The 20925-nt window shown below is 43.8% G+C and overlaps 1 long non-coding RNA gene across 1 annotated transcript in view; it reads left to right on the top strand.

The window, feature by feature from the left end:
- LOC311234002 overlaps positions 1 to 16694 on the top strand; it is a 192119-nt gene extending 175425 nt beyond the window's left edge. Inside the window, exon 4 of the long non-coding RNA XR_014620052.1 lies at positions 13104 to 16694. This is a non-coding gene — a long non-coding RNA (uncharacterized lncRNA). The remainder of the gene's footprint in view (positions 1 to 13103) is intronic.
- Positions 16695 to 20925: the final 4231 nt, after the last annotated feature.

Here is a 20925-nt window from a genome sequence, read left to right as displayed (position 1 = left end):
CAAGAAGCTTGGTGGAGATATGGCTGATGCCATGCCTGTGTTCCATTATTTCAGTGGCTGTGATTCTGTGAGCGCCTTCTTTGGCCACTCAAAGAATGCTCAATTCAAAGCCTGGATGAACCACAGTAAGTTGACAGAGCTCACTGCTGCATTGAGAGGACTAAGTTGCTGCCCTAGTATTGAGACTGTTAGGAACAGCATGGAAGTTATTGAACCCTGGGTAATGAGCTGGTACAACAAGGCTGGACTGTACGACTGTGCAAGTATAGATGAACTCAGATTCCAGCTGTTCAAGCAGTCAGTTAAAGATGAGCTGCGAGACCTGCCCCCAAGACTTCTACAGCATCTGTTGAGAGATACAGTCCAGGCAGGATGGCTGTGGGGGAACAGCCTTCTACAACTCCCTTGTCCCCCGGTTGTTGAATGGGGATGGACTACCGATGGGGAGAAACTCTTCATCAAGTGGAGCACAGTTTCCACAGGAGACACATTGTCTCAGGTAACAGGGGTGTGTAGCTGCAGATCTAATAAATGCACCTCATGTTCTTGTGCTGGCAGGGGGATGAAATGTCTCATTTATTGCAAGTGCCTCAGCAAGTGTTTGAATCCTGTGTGATGGGATGTGTGATGTGTTCAAATAAAGTATTTTTGGGTGCGGCTGGGTGGTGCAGCGGACATTGCGCTCGTCACCAACGCAAGAGACACCGGGTTCGACTCCGGCTGTCGGCGTTGCCTCCGGCATGGGCCAGTCGTCATACTAACTCATTTGGCAGAGTTAGCGGGTGGAAGTCGATGGGTGGTAATCTGGACATTGTGGACAGCGACTCCTACAGGTCGGTTGGGGATGCCTGCACAGCAGAGACAGGAAATGGCGGGGGTAGTGTGAGCCTCCCACACGTTACACCTCGCCAATGAGAGTCCGCGCTGGCAGGTGAAAAATGTGTGACAGGCTGCCTCCTCCTGTATTGGAGGGGACACGTGATGCAAGGCTTCTATCCTCCCTACAACCGGCCAGTGGGGGACATATGCGAGCAACGTTCAAGACAGGGGAGGGAAGAATTGGCACAGTGGAATTGGGATGGAAAATAGAAAAAGAGGAGAAAAAGTTTTTTTGGACTTCAAGTGGTTTGCTTTGTTTCTTGGGTGGTTGTTGGGGTCCTCATCTTATAACAAAGCCTCAACCTAAACACTAGTATGCCCCATGAGTAGATTTAGAACTTTGGCCCAAACTAACTGCAAGGCCTTCATGAGCAGATTTGGCTGAAGTGGCTTGGGCGCTGATCAAGGTTTTTCATGAATATCTCAAAAAGTTAAGGTTTTAGGGCATATGTTTGTTCATAACACTAATATAAATGTGGTGTTTCCGCAACCTCTGAGCTCAAAATCAACTCTCTGCGACCTCCAGGAGCCGAGATACAAAATGTCAGGTCTAAAAAATAGGCGTGGCCGTTTCAGAGACTTCGCCTACCTAATTTTTTGGGCTCCTTGCTTTTTTTTCTTTATTAGACCCTAAATGAACAGAAAAACATTGGCTCAAATGTTAATCATGATTTGCAGCCTTGACCCCATATTTGCCCCAAACTGACCAGACTATACGCGCATCGGTGTCCCAGACTTTACGCGTGAGGACAGAGCACAGTATACTGAACTACGCATGTGTTTAGAGACTATTATGTCCGAGGTACATGACGAGTCCTATAAATATGCCATCCTCCTCAAGCACCTTAAAGTACCCAGAGCGCATAACATAGCGCTGGCATATTCGAACTCAAGAACCCCCTATTCTGATGCTCTGGTGGCCCTCGACGCGTGCTATGGACGCATATGGGATTACATAATTCAAGAAATACGGGAGATCGACCGCCTCCCCCCAGCTAAAGACAATAGAGCCCTAGATGACCTATCTATACAAGTACAATCCCTGGTAGGGATGCTCGGGTCACAAGGAGAGAAGGGGATACACGAGCTATACGCCAACTCCAACGTGGAGCGGATACTGGAGAAGCTCCCCCCAGCCCGTCAAGAGCGTTTTCGGCGGCAGAGAGACCACCGTGACCCCCACGGCCCAGAACCATCCCTCCTAGACCTTGCTGACTTCTTAGCCAGGGAGGTCAGCAGTCTACGAATAGACACATTCGCGTGGGGTGGCTCTAACCCTAAAGATGGACCGAGAAGGTTCAACGACAACCGCCGGCCCGTCACCGTGATGCACCAGGCCGAGGCTGTGTCACGGCAGACGAGCCACAACCCCCACGCCAAGGAGAAGTGGAAGGCTGCCTGTCAGTACTGTGACAGTGAACACCAGCTGTCACAGTGCGACGCCTTCAAAGAACTAACTACAGCCGAAATAGGTCAGTGGCTTAAGGATAAACGCTGCTGCTTCCGCTGCGCGCGCGGCCACATGGCAGCCGAGTGCCGCCTCAAGAAAAGGTGCGGCAAGTGTGACGGCGCCCACCTAGAAGTCCTGCATGAGAGCAACAAACGCCCACCAGGAAACCAAAGTAGGCCCATCACGGTGATGTACCAGGCTGAGTCGGTGTCACCACAGACCAGTCTTGACCCCCCCCCCCCTGGTGTACTGACTGCCGCAGCGGACACTGGGAGTCACGGTGCTACGCGTACCAGGCCGAGTCAGTGTCACCACAGACAAGTCACAACGCCCCCGCCACAGAGGAATGGAATATCTATCTGACACAGAAGAGTCACAACCCCCCCGCCAAAGAGGAATGGAAGATCGCATGTTATTACTGCCACAGAGGACACTGGCTGGCACAGTGCGACGCGTTCCAGGGACTGACCATCGCCGAAATGGATCAGTGGATTGAGGCTGACCCCCCAGACGCCACTTACCGCGAATCACTGTGCGAGGCCCCCAAGCGGAGATTAGCCCTACAAGGCAACTCACCAACAGAAGTGCTCCACATCGACCCCAGACCCCCCAGACGCCACTTACCGCGAATCACTGTGCGAGGCCCCCAAGCGGAGATTAGCCCTACAAGGCAACTCACCAACAGAAGTGCTCCACATCGACCCCACGTATAGTGGGAGCCCCCGAGTACTCATCAAGGTGGTCAGAGTGCTCCTGAGCTACGAGGACAAGGTCCTCGACACCTACGCCGTCCTCGACGACGGGTCAAAAAAGACTCTCCTCCTCGCTTCCGCCGCAGCCCAGTTGGGCCTGCGGGGTACCGAGGAAACAATGACAATCCGTACTATTCAGCGAGACCTAAAGACCGTAAAGGGCGAAAACGTCTCATTCACAATAGCAGCGGTCGAGCAGCCCGAGAAGCGGTACAGCATCACTAAGGCATTTACAAGCCACGACATAGGTCTGTCACGCTATGACTACCCCATCCCACAGCTGATGGATAAGTACGCGCACCTACGCCGACTGCCTATACCGCTCATCGACGGCGCCACACCGACCCTGCTCATAGGCTCCGACCACGCGGACCTCATTGTCCCAATCGAGGCGGCCCACATCGGACCCAAAGGATGCCCAGCCGCGGTTAAGACCCGACTGGGGTGGACGCTCCAGGGCCCCCTCTACGGACCTGCCAGCCAACCAACGTCCACACGCTGCCTTTACACAAAGGTGAGCGACACAGGCCACTCTCTCGTACAGCCCGTTGAGAGGCTATGGACATTAGACGCGATGCCTGTGAGAGAACCGTGGGCTCAAGAAGAGGGAGTTCCGAACTCCACCCCCCTCAGCTACGCTCCAAGCGACGTAGCTGACCTCGAACCCAGCACCCCAAACTACCTCTTGAGGGGGCGGCCGGACCCGGCCCCTCCTCAGACGGTGTACAGACAGGACGACAGGAACGGACAGAGGATGTGGAGACACAACCAAGCACAGATCGACCAGTCTTGGGCCCGCTTCCTCCTACGCTACCTACCATCCCTTCCCGCCCGTCAGAAGTGGGTAAAGGACAGGGACAACCTGAAGGTGGACACAGTCGTCATGATAATAGACCAGTCACTACCCCGAGCTACGTGGCCGGCCGGCCGCGTGAGCAGAGTGATTACTGGTGCCGATGGGAAGGTCAGAGCGGCAGAAGTCATAGTCCAAGGGCGGACTTACACCCGACCTGTGGCGAAGTTGATAGCATTGCCGGAGATCCCTGACTCCCCTGACGACGACCATGACCCACTGACTTTGTAGATTGCCCTACTCCTCACAACAAGTATGGAGAAGTTGACTGGACCATTAATCTGTCTCCTTTTACTAATTAGGTGCGGACTAATTAGGAGGCGGCTGTTGTGAAGGGCCAGATTAATACTGAGAATCTACGTTTTATTGTTTTATATAACTTGTATATTATTTATATATATAAGCTATATCCCTTTAAGCCTCCGTTTGAATCATAGTAATATTCGCTTTCCTCATTGGATAATGCCCTTGATGTTCGCGGCGCCAAGGACCGCGCCCCTGAGTCAGGTTCAAAGGCGAGTCTGGACATGTTGGGACATGCCTGGTGCCGGCGCATTGATTCCAGACGAGAGCTGAGGCTGTGCACTAGAAAGCCCTCTAAGTATATATATCGTGGAAGGTGCGAACAGTAGCAGTTCGTTCGCAGTGTGTCAGATCTAATGCAGTAACGTGAAGTTTGTCTAAGCAAGCAGTGCACGTCTAAGTAGCAGTTGTATTAAGCAATGTCAAGTTCGACCTAGCTTAATGTGAAGTAAAGAGTCGTCATTTAGTGTGAATCGTATTACAGCAGTTCGTTCGGTGTGCAGCATTAACAAGCAGTTCGTTCGTGTAGTAACTAGTTGAACCTTAGCAAGTGTGTGTGGACTTAGTAATTAGTGCCAGCACACGAGGAGGGCCTAGTCGCAGAACTATTGGACATGTGCATATTGGAACCTACCGCGGCGATATTATAGAACCATTATTGGTTGGATTATAGTGATTGTGGAACGTACTACCGTGGAGAAGAGCATCGTTAATACCCACTGTCGTTTGGATTAACTACCTGGAAGATCTTACCTCGGGCTAGCTTCGAGGACCGAAGCTGGCTGGCTATCATCATTGCTATCGAGCATTGGATTACAGCTATTACCTTGCTACTGAGCACTTGTATTATAGGACCGGATCCGTATGAGAACCCCTTTTCTTCAAGTGAACAGACTGAGTATCCGTGCCTTCTTCCTTCTCCTAGAGCTTACAACTCTGGGAGGATATCACCTCTCTCCAGCGGTACCCTCATTTGCCCCCCTATATTGCCATCCCACGCCAGGCGGCGTTTGGTCTAGTATACCCAGCTTAGGAATTATTCATTCCCACTGACTTTGCTACTCACTGACTTTCTCATATTATTCGCCATAAAAGCGCGACCAAGTAATTCCCATTTTGTATATTGCTGCATAATAATAAATACTATAAATGATATTTCCTTGTCACCGTGCCGTCTATTCTGAGTGTCTGCCATATAATAACTGTACTGTCTGGCAAGTAATAATAATAATAAGTAGTAGTGGTTTAATCTATCACAATCTTTAATACAGTCAGGGTTTTGTAACCCCTCAGTTACATAATGTAAAAAAAAAACATGTCTAAAGTGAATGTTTAACCCATTGAAACCGGGAAACACATTGTGTGTCTATGCAGGCTATATAATGTATTATTAGCAGGCGCTTTAGGTCTAAAAATGGGCGAGTGTGTGCATGTGCATATTGTGTGCAGTGAATGTAGAATGGATGAGTTAATCTCTGTGTTGGCCTTCAGGCTGCCTGACCTCAGTAGAGAGAAGAGTCCATTATTCTGATGCTTTTATGGTTATCTTGGCCTTCGTCCTACAGGGTGGGTCTTCCTCCATTTAGTGCACTCAGCCGACCGCATCGCTCTCTGCAGGACACATCTTCCCGCACCAGGTGGTGATATTCCCAGACAAGGTTATTATTATTCATCTCCAAATCAATTAGACCCAATGTTTAGATGGCCAAATTAATTCCAGATTGAAACTTTTAAACAAATGCTTCACTGTTATTTCTTATCAGTCCTTGCGTCAACAACTTTGTTTGTTATTGGTGGTTTTATTTTTAATTATGTTCGTTTGTATTTATTATTTTCGGTGGACCCTAGGAAGAGTAGCTGTTGCCATTTGTAACAGCTAATTGGGATCCAAATAAACTTAAACTTAAACTCATTCTGTCAACTTCAGAGCCGGAGAATCCGACTAAATGAACTCAAAAGCCAGAAGAGGGGTGCGGAATCTACTAGCTACAGATGATGTTATCCTGGCTGTTTGCAAATTCCGGATGGGATCTTTAATGTGCCACGACACTCTCCCCTTAATGAATGTGCACTGGACTTGTTCAAAGTGCCCCTAGATCTGCTACATGCTGACGCTCACTTAGTCACAGAGGGAAGACGAAGCTTCTGGTCGTCCATCAAACCGGTTGATCCAGTTCTGTCCGCCTCGATACATTATTCATCACATGTATTTATCAGTGTCGGGAGGAAACGGCTTGGGATGAATGGACAGCCTCCTGGTGGAAGAAATTCCCCTGATATTAGTCACTGTGTCACAACAAATTATTATTATTATTATTATTATTATTATTATTATTATTATTATTATTATTATTATTATTATTATTATTATTATTATTATTATTATTATTATTATTATTATTATTATTATTATTATTATTATTATCATAATCATTATTTCTCCCTCTCTCTCTTAAGACCACAGGTAAACAAATTCATTTTCGTCACTTTTGAGATATTATAAAACGTTGCCATTGTAGTTTCATTAAATATATGAAACAGTGGGTCAAAAGCATCTATTTGCATATTTGGTTCATTTGTATGTTTTCATACTGTAGTATTTTAATAGAATAGAACATACCATCCTCTCTTCTCTCCTCTTCTCCTCTTCTCTCCTCTCATCTTCTCCTCTTCTCTTCTCCTCTCCTCATCTTCTCCTCTCTTCTTTCCTCTCCTCTTCTCTCTTCCTCTCTTCTCGTCTCTTCTTCTCTTCATGCTGTACATTTCCTAATCATATATCACATGCATACTGAAAATGCACACACAATTTTCTTAATCATATTGTCAAGTACCATATAGTACAAACCATTTACATACAAATGTAAGGGATTATTAGTAGTGTAAAGCACAAGATCATCATATAACCCAGAGCTTTATTTAAAAAAATATATATCTTCAGACCATCAATCAAACCAGTATTTAGAGAAATGGTTAAAGGTAGAATCTGTAATCAAACGGTAACCTCTAGGCAATAGAGCCCTGCGTGGTATTACAATTTGTTTACATGTTTTGTTTTGGTCTAATGTGTGGGTTGTTTAGTAACTTATTATACTGTGGAGTTCTCCAGACCTCTCTTGGCAGAGCCTGGGGTTTGACCAGCAAAAGCAGCCCCTCCCCCTCCCCCCACCCCAGTCCAACCTCGGACATCAGGCCAAAACAAAAGATATATAAACAAAGTGCAATAAAACAAGAAAGGGAGACATGTTTTAATTTTCTAGCTGAATGACTGAGCTCCTGATACAAGGACTAACACTAGACAACATGCTGTCATTCTCTAGTTGACTGACTGAGCTCTTGATACAAGCACTGACACTAGACAACATGCTGTCATTCTCCAGTTGACTGACTGAGCTCTGGATACAAGCACTGACACTAGACAACATGTTTTCATTCTCCAGTTGACTGACTGAGCTCTGGATACAAGCATAACAGCTTTAAAGTGCAGTAGAGATGTGTCCTCGGTAGACACAGCCTGCCATGTTGATTTCTACTGTTGTAACTCCGCGTAAACTTCTGGAGAAGCCGGCGATCTCCTCTTCTGCGTATGTTTTTGTTGGCATGGAGGGAGAGAGACCACTTAGTTAGCAGATGATGCTCTGCTTCATGTTATGGAAAAGTAAATGAGTTCCCCCTGCTGTGCTTTTATCTCTGTAGCTTCAGTTCTCTCTCTCTCTCTCTCTCTCTCTCTCTCTCTCTCTTTCTGTAGGTTCAGTGGACTCTCTCTCTCTCTTGCTGTAGGTTCAGCGGACCCTCTTGTGTAGTGTGGTAGTGAAAGGGTTAACCTTCTGTAGTCTGCTAGTGAAAGGGTTAACCTTCTGTAGTGTGCTAGTGAAAGGGTTAACCTTCTGTAGTGTGCTAGTGAAAGGGTTAACCTTCTGTAGTGTGCTAGTGAAAGGGTTAACCTTCTGTAGTGTGCTAGTGAATTTTCCAACAACTCTCTCAGTAGGTTGTCTGGTTCGCAGCATCATAAAGACACCGTCTTTATACCTCTGGGGGGAGAACGGCAACAGGACATGTTGTTGAGACACAAGCTTCCAAGTAGGCTGTAAGGTGAAGGCTGTATCGTTTCATCCCGTTCCCACCTCCCCGAACTACACAATTTTCACTCTGGGTGAAAGATATATTGGTGTAGATTTAGGAACAAAAAGTTCTCCATTGACAGACTAGCCCATTTTGCGCAATCATAATTTTAAAGTCGGGACTAGATCTTTCCTCGCGAACGGATACTTGTCACTGCAGAGTTTTATTTGACGCAATTGGTGCGAGTTTGGTCGCGTATCTTGCACTCGACCAATAGCAGCTCTCCTTGTTGCCAAGTTACAGACAACAAGAGATTGTGTAAACAGTAACGTGATGTTATCGTGTCATTCACAGAGTACATCTCGACGCAAATGGACAACAAACACATTCTAACGCTCGCAAAATAGGTTTCTAAACAATGTTATATGCATATACGCTACTTGGCAATCGATTGAATACAGCTGTGAAACGGGCCATAACGTTATTATTAACCATACTGTACATTTAAATCATATCTCCTATCTACACCCAACAACAGAGCATTGCACACACCGATGCATGACGTCCTGTCGGGGCGATTATTCAATAAACCTCCATAAACACACAATCCGTGATGCATGCAGCACATTTGTATCAAAAACACTTTACTTTGTGATTCCCAACCTGCAATATTAAAGATGCTGGAACAATTTTCTAAAGATTGAGGTCATACACAAAACAGTTCGGTGGATAGTATAATGACAAAAATTCATTAATAATTCATTTGGAATAATGGAATAATGTCAAACAATTTACAAATCAATAAGTTACTCATTAACCTTTTTATTTTCCATTTAAAGACTAAATAGAATGCAGGTACAAAAATAGATTCAAGAGGTTTATTTGTCACATACATACACAAGTTTCAAGTTTGTTTATTATTTATCACAATAAAATATAGTAAATAGTAAAATAGGTAGTTTACGATGAAATGCTTGGTTCTGTATGAGCCCCTGAGAGTGTGCTTCATACAGTAAAAAAAGTAAGTAAGTAAAAAGTAAAGTAAAGAGGAATATTCAATATACATATATACAATATACACTACAGAGTAAACTGAGTAGACAGTGAGGTGTGTGGAGAGATCAGTGTCAAACTGATCTCAACAAATAAACAAATCACACTACTACTACTACTACTACTACTACTACTACTACTACTACTACTACTACTACTACTACTACTACTGTATAACCCTAATCCCCTCGCCCTATACATCCAAACCCCAGTCCACACGCTCATCCACCACCACACTTCCCAGCCAACACTGATGTTAATCATCCTCACCACTATCATCTGAGTCATCATCCCATGTAGCCCTATCCTCCGTTTCCTTAGAAACATTTGCACAGTTTTGGCATTGACAAAGATCTGTACATGGCAGTTTTGAAGACACACATGAACATCTTCCTGTCTCACATTTTCCTTGTTTGCAACCGCAATGGACTACCTGCAACACACTATCAGGGGCCGGATTTTGTAGTCATCCATGTCACTGTTAACTCCCCATCCTCGATGTGCCACCCATTGCCAACGGGTGAAGGGGCACACATTACAGCGTTCAATGAATGTCTCATTATAGCTGCTTGGTCATTTGCCCTTTTGCAGTGTTGGTACAATGCGTCACTTGTCGGAGGCATAGAGAGTTCTGGCAAAGCCGATGATGCCATGCAGAATGCTTTATATCTGGCATCATTCACATTCTTAGCTGATGGCTGGCCATACAGGTGGCACACATATTTGCTAAGACCATCAAAGGTAGACTGGTCTAGGGTAAAACTGCTACCCAGTTCTGTAAATGCAGTCAGGTAGTCATTTCTTTCACAGGCAACAGTAAATGTTTGCCTCTTGCCCTTGCCATGAAAGGCACTATAGAGCCACAACCTGAGAAGGTATGAAGTGCTGAACACACATTGGTGCCAAGGGCTGATGACACCTTAGCTATGTCAATGATCCTTGTTCTGTTGCCAACTCCTGGGAAAAAATACAATCTACATGGCAGTTCTGCCTGCAGACCTGCAGCAATCACTGCCACATCTGTATCAGGGCTCTTGATGACTCCAGTTTGATAGATCTGTGCAGCATGTTGTGCGTCACATGTATAAACACCCTGGTGTCACATTCCTCGTGGTCACATGTTAGATCATCAAGAGCACAGAGAGTTTGTGAACCGTTTGTTAGTCACACAGTGACACAGCCAGGGGAGGAAACTAACTGTTTGGCTTACCAGCCAACTGGCGAGTAGATGGTTTTTTTTTACCAGCCAAACAGATTTTTTACCAGCCAAACAGATTTTTTACCAGCCAAAAATACATCTATTTATTGATGATTTCTGCTTGCTTGGTGGTCGTATGAGTAAATACTGGTTGTTGTGAGTTTGTTCTTGTTTCTTGGTAATGCCATTGATGCTATGCATTGGGCTATGATGACTATTTGTGATGCAGCATCCTGTCATACTGCGTAAGAGTGGTGCATAATTGTTTCAGTCACCATCACGTCTCTGCAATTCATGTATTGTAACTCTCAAGTGTTGAGCTTTGTGTTAAATCACTTTATTCCACTCATAATTTACTGTCACTGTGAATATGGGGTGGTTACGTTGAATGACCATAGCCTAATAGCCCTAGTGTCGTGGTGAGGTTATTCCAAGTTGGTTAAATTGCTTTATTAGCACTGAAGGCCTAGGTGTAAAATACATAGCTGCTGGGTGTGGTCTGCATACTGTAGGTCTACAGGTCTTCAAGACATTGACCCTCTGCTGGGTGTGGTCTGCACACTGTAGGTCTACAGGTCTTCAAGACATTGACCCTCTGCTGGGTGTGGTCTGCATACTGTAGGTCTACAGGTCTTCAAGACATTGACCCTCTGCTGGGTGTGGTCTGCACACTGTAGGTCTACAGGTCTTCAAGACATTGACCCTCTGCTGGGTGTGGTCTGCACACTGTAGGTCTACAGGTCTTCAAGACATTGACCCTCTGCTGGGTGTGGTCTGCACACTGTAGGTCTACAGGTCTTCAAGACATTGACCCTCTGCTGGGTGTGGTCTGCACACTGTAGGTCTACAGGTCCAGAGGTCCTCTTCAAGACATGATAAATGTCCCGTATTACATGTCCTGTATACATATAATAGCAGATATGCAGATTTACAGAGGATATCTCTTAGATACAGGTATGCTTGCTTTGTGTCCTTGCAAAGTGCCACAGTTGAGTTATAGCTTTGTGGATATCTTAGGCCCTGCAGCTTATACTGGAGTCTGACCAGTATTGTACTTCAGTGCGTTGTGAGAGCATGGACATTACACTAGTACAGAATGTATATATACTAGGGCTGTCTTAAATACTTCGAAGCTTCGTTCGATGGGCATGGGATTCGAACATGAAAATAAAATTCGATTATTAATTTTTTTAAATTTTTTAATGAATCTTATTTTTTTTATTTATTTTTTTTTTTGCAAAATCAACTCTGCCTCTCTTTGTTAATTACAACAAGCAATGCTGTTTGTTATTTAAGATGAGGTCGGACTCGGCACTGACAGATTTGTGTTCATTGTGCTGCTTTTATAAAGCCTCAAATGACGGCTTACAATATTTCATGAAAGCAAAGTGTTTCGTTTGTCTAAGATTTAAAAAGGTTTAAACTTTACAGCACTGACAAAGTGGATAAAAAAAAACTTTACAGCACCGACAAAGTTGAACAAAGTGCTGTACAAGTCCCACAACATAAAAAAAAGAAAATTCAAAAAAAGATAAATTTTTTAAATTATTATTTTTTTTTTAAGCTTCGAATTAAAATTGAATCTCGGCCCCGAAGCTTCGAATTCCAAAAAAAAAATCGAAGGTCAGCCCTAATATATACACTGATATTATTAGAAAGTAGCCATGGAGGGTCTGTGAAAAGTAGGGCTGCCACGGTATTGATTTTTTTCCTTACCGCACAAATTTGCGAAGCCATTCAAATCGCCACGGTAACCGCCATACATTTCTTTTTTTTAAATGCATGTTAAAATAATTGGTCCCTAAATAAACTTTTCGAATGCATTTATTTCTGTAGTAGTCTATTCTTTATAGCCTCTAGTCTAACGTTAAATGTCTATCTTTATTCCAGTGTTGTCATTAAGAGGATGACTTTGCAGCAGGAATATTGGTTGAAAACAGCTGGTAAACTGCTGTTCTTGAAACTACTGGTCGCGGTAGCTAACGTTAATTGCTTGGTTCAATAACCAACTAGGAATTAATTGACTGTGTCCTATCTATCTGCATAACAGATAATAACGTCATGGAATCGTTTGTTCAACCCGGTGGCCAGTGAATTAACACCAGCTAAAGCTAGTGATGGATCTGGTTATTACATGGGGCTCACTCAAGAGTTAAACTGCTCACTCAGCCCTATCGTTACATTAGATAGCCAACAGCTGAATCCCTAACGTTATGTGTAGCTGGCTTTCCTTCAACACATACCATAACACGGCCCAGGAGTACATTTTAGCTTATTCTACCAGGTGCCGCTTTCTACAACCTGTTACAGACCCGGAGCCAACTTGCTAACGTTAACGCGGGCAGCTGCGCTTATCTCGCTTATCTCGCTTATCTCGCTTATCTCACTCACTCACTCACTCACTCACTCACTCACTCACTCACTCACTCACTCACTCACTCACTCACTCACTCACTCACTCACTCACTCACTCACTCACTCGTCCCGCCGCCTCAGAGGAACCACCGACCCAGATGGTGTTCTGACAGCGGTATTCCTTCTCTCTCTCTCATCCAGCTCTGACCGCTCTGGACCCGGATTCAGACCCAGTGTGACATCATCATGCAGAGACGACAGAGAGTGTGACATCATCATGCAGAGACGACAGAGAGTGTGACATCATCATGCAGAGACGACAGAGAGAGTGACATCATCACGAGGAGAGCTGGCACTCCCCCTCCCCCCCCCCCACACCCTACCTGGTCGTAACAACAATAATAATATTAATAACAATCATCAGGTCAGGGTGGGTAAAGTTAGGCTTAGGGTTAATTAAGGGTCATGGTTTACTTTTTAATGTGGAAATGATGACGAGGTCCAGCGATGCAGCTCAGCCAAGTGACACCAACTAGGGTGTGGGGAAGAAAGACCACGTGACACCGACTAGGGTGTGGGGAAGAAAGACCACGTGACACCGACTAGGGTGTGGGGAAGAAAGACCACGTGACACCGACTAGGGTGTGGGGAAGAAAGACCACGTGACACCAACTAGGGTGTGGGGAAGAAAGACCACGTGACACCGACTAGGGTGTGGGGAAGAAAGACCACGTGACACCGACTAGGGTGTGGGGAAGAAAGACCACGTGACACCGACTAGGGTGTGGGGAAGAAAGACCACGTGACACCGACTAGGGTGTGGGGAAGAAAGACCACGTGACACCGACTAGGGTGTGGGGAAGAAAGACCACGTGACACCGACTAGGGTGTGGGGAAGAAAGACCACGTGACACCAACTAGGGTGTGGGGAAGAAAGACCACGTGACACCAACTAGGGTGTGGGGAAGAAAGACCACGTGACACCAACTAGGGTGTGGGGAAGAAAGACCACGTGACACCAACTAGGGTGTGGGGAAGAAAGACCACGTGACACCGACTAGGGTGTGGGGAAGAAAGACCACGTGACACCACCAACTAGGGTGTGGGGAAGAAAGACCACGTGACACCAACTAGGGTGTGGGGAAGAAAGACCACGTGACACCAACTAGGGTGTGGGGAAGAAAGACCACGTGACACCAACTAGGGTGTGGGGAAGAAAGACTCAGTGCTCTGAAAACAGATGTGGTGAAATAACGCAAGATGTTTTGTCCCTAAATAAACACATACAGGTACTCTGCTGAAAAACAACACAAGCGTAAGCCAGGTTGTAATTCTCTTTTTAACACACCTGTATTTGTTTATTTAGGTACAAAACATCTTGCGTTATTATTCAAATTGTAGAGAGAGAGGAGAGAGGAGAGAGAAGAGAGAAGAGAGAAGAGAGAAGAGAGAAGAGAGAAGAGAGAAGAGAGGAGAGAGGAGAGAGGAGAGAGGAGAGAGGAGAGAGGAGAGAGAGAGAGAGAGAGAGAGAGAGAGAGAGAGAGAGAGAGAGAGAGAGAGAGAGAGAGAGAGAGAGAGAGAGAGAGAGATGGATGGATGGACTGGCCATGACAACATCCCCTCCAAATGCCTCAGAGACTCAGCAGCTGCCATCACCCCAGTCATCACACACATAATAAACCTCTCCATAAAACAGGGACACGTCCCCAAGGACTTCAAAATTGCGAGAGTAACACCCCTGCACAAAAAGGGCAGTAAACTAGACCCAGGCAACTACTGCCCTGTTTCTATCCTCACCTCCATCTCGAAAGTCATGGAAAGAATTGTATACGAACAGTTCGAAAAGTACCTTGCGGAAAAAAATTGAATCTACAAATTCCAATCTGGTTTCAGAACATCCCACTCCACTGACACATGCCTTCTCTATTTAAACAACCACATCAAACAAGAGGTGGACGCGGGCAAATACTGCGGCATGGTCATGCTGGACCTACAAAAGGCCTTCGACACTGTCAATCACACCATTCTGATTGACAAGCTAAAAGTAATTGTTTTGATAGTTTATCAGTGAGCTGGATGCAATCCTACCTGGAGGGGAGAGAACAGATGGTGGAGGTAAACGGTACCCTATCCCCCCCCCTCACAGTGAGCTGTGGTGTTCCACAAGGAATCATACTAGGACCACTACTGTTCCTAATTTACGCAAATGACATGTCGTCAGCTTGTGACTGCAACTTGTTCCTGTTCGCGGACGACTCAGCCCTGCTGGTCTCTGACAAGAACAAGTTACAGGTTGAAAAAACCCTCAGCTCGGAACTAGGCAAAATCTGCATATTGCTCGCTGATAACAAACTATCATTACACATGGGCAAAACAGAGTCCATTCTCTTCGGTTCAAATAACAAACTCAGCAAGACCAACGGCTTCTCAGTTACAGTGGGTGATAATATTGTCACAAGGAAAGAAGAAATTACCTACCTGGGTTCCATCCTAGAGGCAAATCTTTCCTGTGACAAAATGGCATCCAATGTAATAAAAAAAGTCAACCAACTAACTCGATTCTTGTACCGGATCTCCTCACTGGTAAACAAGAATACCCTGAAGACTCTGGCAGGAGCACTCATTCAAGGGTACTACGACTATGCTTGCACCTCATGGTACCAAAGCACCTCAAAGGCACTAAAAACAAAATTACAAACATCTCAAAACAAACTGGTCAGACTACTGCTTGACCTTACTCCTAGAACCCACCTCACCCCTGCCCACTTTGACAACCTAGGATGGCTTAGAGTAGACGACAGAGTACAGCAACTTGCAATGGGCCTGGTCTACAAGATACACTACACGACCAAGGTACCCATGTACATGTCAAAATACTTCCCAAAGGTCAGTGAATACCACGATCACAACACCAGAGGGAGCTCCACAAATCATGTTAAACCCAGATTCGGCTCAAACAAGGGACTAAACACGTTTCGCAATTATGCCACATCAATGTGGAACGCCCTACCCAAAGCTGTAAAGGAATGTGAATCACTACCCACTTTCAAAAACACTCTCAAAGAACACCTACGGGAGACTGCAATTCGAAACTGGCCCCTGTAAATGTCCTAACCCAACCCCATCCAATGTACAGTAAATTACCAAGTATGGTTTTATCAATATTCCAATGTACAGTTTTGCTTGTACAGTTGTACAGTGTCCCCCATCCACCCACCCCTCCTACCCAACCCCCCCACCCCACCCCACCCACCCAACCAACCACCTCCAATGTACAGTCCCCCCCCACCCCCCCAACCCCACCCCACCTACCAAACCTCCTCCAATGTACAGTTTCTACGTCAAATGTATATACTCTCTTTGCTGGACTCTTTTTGTATCACAAACAGTACTGTATTTGCAAACTGGTATGTCATAAATGTATAGATGTAGCAGTACTGTCTATCTGTATGTCGTGTATGTCATATATGTTATGATGAATTGAAAATGGGGGACCCTGATGTAAACAAGACGAAAGTCTTTCTCTGGTCTGCATCCCCTTAACAATTGTATGTATTGAGCTGTACTGTACTGTACTGTACCCATTCTGCAATCTGTTAATAAAGTTTTCAATCAATCAAACAGAGAGAGAGAAATAAATAGTGAGAGAGTAAAGAAAGATGTGTTAGTTATATTCGTCTGCCTGGAAGGAAAAGCAGAGTTCTCGTTTAGGAATTTAGCAGAAGTGAATCTTTGGTGGATCTGAATTCCCCTGTATTACGATAACAATACCAATAAAACGTCTAAAACTGAGGAAGTTGTATGTTGTTGTTGTTGTTGTTGTTGTTGTTCTCATCGCATTTTTTAGGAATACAGAACAATGCACTGTAGTTTGTCTGTGTTGTCTCTTAAAGATTACACTTGAATTCCCTGGCATTCTCAGAAGTGTTTTTAAGGTGCTTTTTTCTGTGTTTTACATTCAAATTAGATGAATATACATTAGATGAATATACGTTTGATTAATATACATTAGATTAATATATGTTAGATAAATATAGATTAGATCATTAGATTAATATATGTTTGATTAATATACATTACATTGATATATGTTACATAAATATACATTACATTAATATTCATTAGATTAATATACATTAGATTAATATATGTTAGATTAAATATACATTAGATCATTAGATTAATATATGTGTGATTAATATACACTAGATTATACATTACATGAATATGTTACATTCATATGCATTAGATTCATATACATTTGATTAATATATGTTAGATTAATAATATACATTAGATTAATATGTTAGATTCATGTACATTAGATTAATGTTACATTGATATGCATTAGATTCATACATATTTGATTAATATATGTTATATTAATATACATTCGATAATTTAATTAATATACATTTGATTATTATATGTTAGATTCATATACATTAGATCATTAGATTAATATGTTAGATTCATATATATTAGATTGTTAGATTCATATACAGTACATTAGATTCATATACTGATAAATAAAACGTGACAATAATGCTTTAAATATCATATTGCTGAACAAACTATGATTTTATTTCTCCTTTCACAAACCAATAGAACATTAAAATACTGACACATCCATATTAACATTATACAAAATACTAATGTGATGTTTTTTATCAATGTCTCTCTGGCTAGCAGAGTGGTTCATTGTGATCCTTCTCTTTGTCTTTCCTCCTGTTCAGAATGACAGAATAAGAACAAATGATCAAACTAACATTTTAACAAGCTTTTCACAAAATAAATAATAATTCATAATGATAATTGATAGATTTTGCTCATCTACGGAAGCAAATGATGCTGCCAATTTCCTTTCCAAGTATCTCGCGAGTAAATGAAGGCCTTGCAAGTGGTTGAAATGTGTGAAACATTGATTATGAAGTAGGAACAGGGTCAGTTTGGGTCACATATGGACTGGTTTCTCAAACTATGGGACTCGGTACTCAAAGGGACCATTGACCTACTTCTGACGGGTCACATGACACGAGTGCAGCAATATGATTTCATTTAGCCTGGGTGACATGTCAAGCCATTCAACTATTTTGCCCCAGGATGGGAAAAAGTTCAAGTTCACTCCTAATATTTGGAGTTTCCTGAAGATGGTATTAGGGGCTTGGGGCATAGGTGTCAAGGGCCCATCTGGGTCACTCTGACATTGGCACAATCATAACAAGGCTTGGTGCGTGTACACACAGATACAGTACACACACACACACACACACACAGACAAAAACAAACACACGCATGTGCGCACAGGTTTAGATTAGTTAAAGGTTATCTGTGGTGGGCCTTCCCTGCAGAGGGGGGCTGAGGACAGAGCTGTTATTGACTACTGGTAGCTATGGCTGCTTGATGAATGGTGGTTTGCAGGTCGGATACAAGGAATCGGAGGGAGAGGGTGTGGGCCATATTCAACATTTAGATAAGGTTAGTTCTTAGGTGAGGACACACACACATTACTCACTGGCTTGCAGGGAGGCAGAAAGACAGACAGACGGGCAGACAAACTGTAGACACAGATAGCTTGATTGGCTTGTTTTGCCGCTCTGTCCATTTGTAATCATGCATTCAAACAGAAAGACAAACACATGAGGAAATGTATATACACTGCACACACACACACACACACACACACACACACACACACACACACACACACACACACACACACACACACACACACACACACACACACACACACACACACACACACACACACACACACACACACACACACACACACACACACACACACACACACACACACACACACACACACACACACACACACACACACACACACACACACACAAAGCAGTAGTAGACCGTTATCAGACAGTAGGCTGGCTATATTCCAGGCAGTGGTCTACTCAGCTTAGGGTTGGGCGATAAAACGATAATGATAATTATCGTGATATATTTTAATAATCTATATCAATTGCTAAAAAAATATATATCAATTATTATTATTATTTTTTGTTACCTGCACAGGGCAGTTTTAAAACCAGAGACAATGGACAGACTTGTCTTTCTTGCCTGCAACTTAAAGTAATGGCTTTGCTTGTCCAAATGACAATACTGACCAAAACTGAGATTTATTTTTCTCTTGTCCATTTATTTTGTTGTTTGCTTTCTAATTTAAAATACAGTTTGAAACCGTCTGTACACAGTAGGCTATGTGTGCTAGCAGAGCTAATCTCCAGTCACGAGTCACGGTGCACATGTGCGGTGGTTTGTCCACCAAAAAAGCGCCAAAAGATCGAAAATAAACTAGCAGAGCCAGAACTATATTCAACTCCCCTGGAGCCACAGCCAGCAGAGAAGCCGGTTTACTTTCGTTTTCAAACCAGCTGCAGCCTGAGAACTGGAGTGTGAGGGGCTGTAACACTAAGATGGCGGCAACGACAAAGAACTCAGCTCTCTGTGTAGCCGCAGCTACAGGTGTCAGGTTACAACAAGACGTGTCGATACCCATGGCCGCCTAGTTATAGTTGAAAGTGGGGGTGCAAGAATATTATTTTTATTACATTTTTTTTTTATTATAATTATTCTTTTTATTATTTTTTTTTGACAGGCAAGGGGTGGTTTGGAGGGGGTCCGGCACGAACCCCTCCATGGCAGACTTTTTTTTAAATGTAATGAACCTGTACGTGCAATTTCCTGCAATATAGAGCCTTCAATCTTGACCAATAAAGCTGCTCTTTTCACTATAAAACTCAGTTTATATTGCAGTATGATAGTCAATTACTATAATAATAATATATTATACTGTATATACACTGTATATTGATTTTTCGCTCATTCATTTTTATTAAATCAATCTCCTTTCAAATAGGCCAAGTTTTTAATAAGAAAGAGAAAAAAGATATATTTCCATTACCTGTAAATCTTGTGTCTCTTTCTCTCCTTCTCTGCCTCCTCCCTGAGTCTGCAGTGCACAATCATGACATCGATCTAAAAAAAAAAAAAAAAGTAAAAGAAAAAAATGGAGGCCCCTCGTCACTATAGGCCCACGGGCCGCGGCCGTCGTTAATCCGGCCCTGCTCGTCTGCCATATAGATAGCGATAGCGTTAACGTTTGGAAATGAAGTCAACGTCATCCAGCTGAGCTCACACCACATATCTAGATAACGTTAGCTAGCGGCTAGCACTAAAGCTAACGCCAACCAGAGAGGGAAACGTTATTATTATTTATTCGAGGAAACCGTATGACCAGATCGCAATTCGGGACCGTGAAACACTTTTATGTATTGCGTGGTAGAACCGTAGAAGTTCTACTACCACTCAATAGTAACTTATGTCTAACATAATCCTTTTATTTGAACAACTTACTGGAAAAGCCTGCCTGCCTGCCACCAATATTATGACACACTCTGTGGGCTTTGATATTTACACTGACTCCTGCCTGCAGCCAGACTGCAGCGCTGTGAGGCAGTGAGCCAAGGTCTACGCGCTGGAGATGGGAGGAACTGATCAAACCATAATGGGGCAGGGGGGGGGGGGGGGGGTTCGCAATCTTTGGAAACGTGTTATTAAGTGTCATTGCATATTATTAATTTGATTGAAATTACGTAGTTATGGGCTTATGGTTAGATTTATATATTGGGGGGGGTATATCATATTTTTCATATGATCAAAAAGTGGTGGAGCAAGATCATATCCTTGCTCCCCCAAGTTCAATAGTCATAGAGCAGCTGCATCGCGTGCTCTTATGCGCAGGCGTCTATGTCGATACCTACTCAGCTCTCTGTGTAAGTTGCCACACGTTGGGACCATGACTGGTTCGACCTATTAGTGACATCAAGATTCAAGATTCAAGATTCAAGAGTTTTAATTGTCACGGCATACAGGTATACAATGAAATGCGGCTGGTCTTGCCCGCGATGATGTGCAATACAGTGGTACAACATATAATAGAATCCAATAAAATACAGTGGTACAACATATTAATAGAATCCAATAAAACAGTGCA

This window comes from Notolepis coatsorum (genome assembly GCF_963971535.1).
Source record: "Notolepis coatsorum genome assembly, chromosome: 9".
Taxonomy (NCBI): domain Eukaryota; kingdom Metazoa; phylum Chordata; class Actinopteri; order Aulopiformes; family Paralepididae; genus Notolepis; species Notolepis coatsorum.
This window is presented reverse-complemented; position numbering and strand designations above follow the sequence as displayed.